Raw genomic sequence first — 6,003 nt, forward strand, 5'->3', positions numbered from 1 at the left:
CGAGGCGGGGGGAAAGGGGGAAAGGGGAGGGGGCCCCGGCCCGGCCCGGCGAGGCCGGGAGGCTCGGAGCCCCCCCCCATCTTCCAGCAGGCCAGCTCCGACAAAAGGGGAAGTCCCGCCTTTCTGTGCGGTTTAAATATGTAAATTGTGAGAAGCGTAATTGGTCTTAAAGACTGTCCATCAACTCAGGATCAACCCAATACAAGGATGTTTTTTGTCTGTTCTGCACCAGTCCTGATCACTTGGTCCTGCCTGTAAGCCCTCTAAGGTCCTCACAGGATGTTGATGGCAACAAACTGAAATAAGGGAAGAATCAGCATCTCTTAGGTACAATTTGAAAGTACATTGCTATCTACTGCCCATGGCCAGCTGTCATCTTGCAGCTTTCCTTTGCTGTCAAAGGGGGAGTGCATTTTTTCCTGGAGAAAAAAAAAATCATTCAACATCCTGAACTGTAAATCTGTTTATCCAAATTGAAGTAACTCATTTCTTTTAGATAACCCAGCACTGCAAAGACAAAAGCTGTATGTTTACAAGTCATACAGTTATCTACAGTGCTTTTCTTTGTTCTTAAATAGATATTGTAAATTCCAACTGAGATGCAGTGAAACGGTTCGGTTTTGATCTTGTAGCACTGAAGGCAATCAAGTGCAAAGAATTTCACAAGATTAATGCTGTTGAATAATTTCTTCATGTTAATGGAGAATAATAGCATAATTCATTCTGCTAACAAAGGATTATGAGTGGCATAGACATATACAACATCAAAGGGATCTGCCACAGTTTGTTATTATTCACTAGCATCAGTGTTATTTGTTTCAAGCAGGCACATAAAGAGGTGAGATCCAATTTTTTTTTCAGTTAGACGAGAAAGAGACATTCATTAAAACTTTTTTTATACACAATCTGATATCATTATATAAAGAGACAAATTCTGCCAGTAGCTTACACCTATGAGTTTTCATAAGGTCTAGAGCCCTTGTAGATTCTTCATGTATAAATATATTGCACTGTCATCACAACACCTTGATTGCAAGTTCTTGATCATTAAAAAGTTGAGTGAGCCTGGTCCTATTAATGCCAAAAATCTAGCAAAGGGATTGAGTATTTTGCTAGATTTTAAGCTTCTAGTCTTTCCTTTTCTCCCCTGCTTTTTCATGCACTGTCCAAAAGCAGTATTAGGCAGTAATTACTGTCATTTGCTGTGAGAGGCAGGGAAGGGGAGCAGATAAAATCAAGCATGGACATGGCAACAATTTGTTTGCATTATGTTGATGACTGCAATTCAGTTTCTGATGCATGGTCCCCTTGCTTTTATCTTAACTCCTTTGGTTCAGTTTTGAAATAGGAATATGGGGGATATATATTTTTTACATTGTAAGGGTTTTCTTCCACACCATGTTTTGGATTAAGTCTTTTTAGTATGGCTACTAAAGATTATTTGGAAAATCTTATGCAAGCTGCTAAATTGTAAATTTTTTCTTTAAACACTATTTATACTGTGGAAACATGTAGAAGAACCAGCTATTCCCTTTCTGCCCACTGTCCTAGGTGGAAAAAACAAAAACCTGTCTGAGCTCACAAATGCTTAATAAAAATTTTTCATGAGTAGGATATAAACTGGTTTCAGATATAAACTGGAATAATTTAGTTGTACTAATAAGGACATAATCATGATATTTTCTTAGTTAAGAGTGTATGAGAGAGACCTTGGATAAGAGCTGCTTCTGAAATGCTATATATCCGTGATGCTTTTAGAAACAGGAAAATTATAGTTAGCACTCTAAAAATGGTTCAGTTTTGTCAGGCTGGAAAAGTTTTTTCCACGATTGTTACTTACATTAACTGGACAAACAATGCTAATCAGTTTTGGCTTCTGGATTCTGCATAAAATATTCTATCTTAGACACCTCACCAGTGCTGACTCTACATTTTATAACTTTGGAAAAGTAATTGCTGCTGTTGGCACTGTTTCCCTGGGCCTAGGTTCCTGCATTTAAATTACTGACTTGCCTAACTTTTGATGGCAGATACTTGCAGGCAGGCAATATTAGCAGTTCAGTTGCTGAGCACCCTTCTGATACCATTATTTTTATAGAGATTGAAAATTCATCAATTAATTTCATGTAAATAAGGTCTAGTTGGTATGTTCTCCAAAATTAATGTTTTCCCATTATCAGATTGGAATTATTGCTTAGATCTTTAAAATCTATCCCATACAATGATAATGAAGAGTGCAAGAGAATGGCAATCTTGGTGAATTTATGTCCTTCATCTAATTTGAGAACATTTTACATGAATATTTCACATATCCGTGTTTCTTCCTATCTGAGGTGTATTTTTTTATACATAAGGTTTTTAGTTCCTTGCATCAAGTGAGCTGACACAAAATTCCAGAAGATTATACTCTCTGATTTCTGTACAGGATATTATCATTCTTTACTATTATTCACAAACTTCAGCTTTCAACAGTCCTATGGAATAAGCAGAACAATATAAAATTTGGTAGATAACTGATGCAAGAGTGTTGTAACATCCACCTCAGTGTGCTTCTCTTCTGTGCCTCTGTTCTATGTCACAAATGTGTCTCTCCTTAGACCGAGAGACTCCACAAAAATAAAACTGCTCAGAGGTTTCTCTCTGGCAGAAGAAGCAATGACATCTATTTGACAGTCAGCTGCTGCACACTGTGATTAAGAGAAAATGCTCATTTCTCATGAGGATGTTGATTATTCCCTAACTTTAGCTCAAATGCATAGTTGCTGATTTTATTCTAATGTGCTAAAATGCTTTTTCCCAGGATTTCTGTATTTAGAAATAGTGGCCAGGATAGGGGGGAAAAGGCTTATATGGTTTTTATAAAACAGCAGTTAGTTGTGGTTCTTTACAAAGACACCAGTGGGAGTTCTTCGGCATTGAATAGCAATTCTTATCAACATAACCTAGTCCTGCCATACTTTGCTGCTTTACTCTTTGTTTGCACTGATAATTTTTTGCAAGGTATCTACAAGGGAAGGAAAATGTAATTGTGTAATGTAAGAGAGTGCCACCAGTGTGAAACACTAATCAGAGGGGCATATAAACATACACTTATAGGTGGTAAAAGACCAGTGAAATAGTACCAGCCACGTGACAATACTTTCAGAAGGGTAGTAAGGGTTCTTGCTGAAACTAAACCAGGCTGAAACACCAGTTTATAGTCCTATGGTCAAAGTGATTGTTGCAGGTTAGAATCTTTCCTTTTGTTTTTTTCCCTCGTGGAATTTTGTCCCATAGGTTGCTAGGAAACAGTAACTATCGATACTTACAAGAGACAAAAGAAGTTGCCCCAGGAAGAGTGCGGCTGGCTGCTCTCTTAGCTGAGGTTTTTCTCTCGGAGAGGCAGAGATACTTCAAGAATTGGGCTGGGGGCAGGAGTTGGGTGCAGTTTTTCACTCTCTTCTTGCACCCTCGGCATCTGGAGGGGAAGGAGGCTGAAGTCGCTGTGGGAAGAATTCACCACCCCTGTGGGGTTCTGTCTTCTGCTGCCTTCTACCCTGAGTGGAGCTCTACTCATAAGAGTGGCCTTTGCACTGGGACCTTCTTAACAGCCTACCTCACTAGAAAAGGACTTTCACCCTCTGCTCCAGTGCCTCGGGGGATTCTCAACCCCTTTCCCCTCCAAGGGAGCCTTTCTCTTGCTGTGTTCCAGAGCCGAGCTGCCCCTGCACCGCCCCCGCCATTTTTTGCCACTGCTCGGATGATTCTTTACTACTGTAACTCGCATCCCCTGCCTGCCCAGCTGCCCCACGGTTTCAGCTACAGCTGCTGAGTTTCTGATACATCTCATCTACCACTCCGGGGCTTGCTCATCCCTGCCTTCCCAGCTGTTACTCAGAGGTCCCTGCTACAGCTCTTTTGGCTATCCAGAGGGGGCACCGGGATCGTCTGCCCCTGGGGGTTCTCAAAGGAAGCCCCGTTTCCATCCCTTCCTGCCAGCTGAGCCCACAATTGTCCGAATGGAGAAAAGACATCATTGCACCCGCCCTGCCCAGGCAGGAGCCACCAGCGCCCCTGCTGGCTGTGACCGGAACTGCACCAACGGGAAAATGGCTTAAGGAGCAGGAAGACTGTTTATTGGGTTTTCTGTTCTTGTTTGTTGTTGTTACTCTTCTTGTTGGTTTTCTGCCTTGTTATACATACACTACTAAAGAACTGTTACTCCTTTTCTCATATCTTTGCCTGAAAGCCCCTTAATTTCAGAATTATAGTAATTCGGAGTGGAGGGGGTCATGTTTTTCATTCCAAGGGAGGCTGCCTTCCTTGGCAGACACCTGTCTTTCAAACCAAGACAGTGAACTTGGTGGCTTTCTCTTAATTTCCCTGCTCAGTTCAACAATATTCAATCCTTGAAGACTTAAAAGGGGAAAGATTCTGATTTGCAAAGAACCCCACTCAAAACTGAGTAGCAATGTTAAGTGCTACACTGAATTAAACACATAGTTTCCTGTAACGAGCATGTGTAGGATTGCTCATCCTTGTGGAGCCAGAGAAGTCTTTCACAGATCTCCAGCAAAACTGACTCACATCAAAACCAGTGATTAACACAGGTACTCAGGACTTTGAGATGAGTGGATAGATCTCCATCTCTCCCTCTCTTAGGCTAGAACATGTCATTCTCCTAAATGGTAAAGACAATATATCTGTTCAAAATTTTTTTCAGGATAACTCTGTCCACTCAAAAAACATGGTGGCTTTGTGTTTTGTTGGTTTTGTTAGGGGTTTTTTATGAAATGGCAACTGAGAGAGAGAAGCTGTTTTGTTCAAGAAGTCTCCCAAAGAAAAGGTTTTGTGAGGAATAGAATTAGGTCAGGAAGGCGACACATGATTGTTTTAACTATATATTGCTATATAGTTCTTTCATCTGAGAGATGCTAAATTGGAAATAAATGATTTGCTTATTGCTGTAGTTGAGGGAGATCTGGGAGTGGGGGGCATACCTGATGGGTTTTTTTCTCCTTCTGGTAGGCTAGAAATGAGCAATATCTGCCAGCCAGAAGAAAACAGAAGGAGTGAAGTCTAATACTATCAATTTGAAAGGACTTCTGCACTTCAGAAACAATGGCTGGTTTGTGTACCTTGTTGTAAAAGGGGGAGCAATTGCAACTTGAGACAAATCAAAATCAAATTCAAGCCTCCCTGTCCTAAAAGCTCCCAAGCCCAACACAATATTCCCTTTGAGTCCAATGCTGTGCTTTAAAGCTTGTTCAGTGTTTCAGGATGACTAGTTTTCTGCATATTATCTCTTAATCTTAGGAAGAGTTTGAGTACAGCAGGGAGAGAGAGTGGAGTCATTTTGGTTTGACACATTTGGAAATGAAACTAATATTTAGGCAGATCACAAAAATAAAGATAGCAGAATTCAGGGCACCTCTGCTATGTTTTGCGTATTTACAAACTTGTAGGAAAGTCCTAAGACTAATAAAACACCTTAAAAAATTAAAAACTCAAGACACCACTGTTGCAAGTGGTGAAATCACTGTTTTGGAAATGCATCTTAAAAATCAACCTGTGTTGTCTGTTTCCAGTAAATAATTACTGCTTAACTTTGGAAGATTCTTCTGCCTTTACTGTAACAGCTTGTACCCATTCCAGAAGGGTAGGGAGTGAGTCTAAGCACTCTGAAGGTGAGGGATTCTGACTTGCCTGTCTATAGTGCTACCTATGGAACTCTATTGAATCAAGCTGTTAAGAACTCATGCTTTTTTTTCTGTAGCTTTCTGATTTGAGAGATCAGAGCCACCATTTCATTTTGGAATACTGTTGGGCCTATCACAGATATTATGCCAATGTAATTTGTCCCCATGTGAGGGGGTTTTGCAGCTTAGGGTAAGCTGAAAGGGGTTTTCCCCTCACGTGCCAACAAAAGGAAGCCTGGAGGTCAAAGCTGCAAGCTCTCTGGAAGGCAGCAATCCCCACTGAGACACACAAAAGGAAGGAGTAGAGCTCCTCACCCAAAGGAGC

Source organism: Corvus brachyrhynchos, unplaced genomic scaffold (assembly GCF_000691975.1).
Source record: "Corvus brachyrhynchos isolate BGI_N302 unplaced genomic scaffold, ASM69197v1 scaffold16, whole genome shotgun sequence".
NCBI classification, from domain to species: domain Eukaryota; kingdom Metazoa; phylum Chordata; class Aves; order Passeriformes; family Corvidae; genus Corvus; species Corvus brachyrhynchos.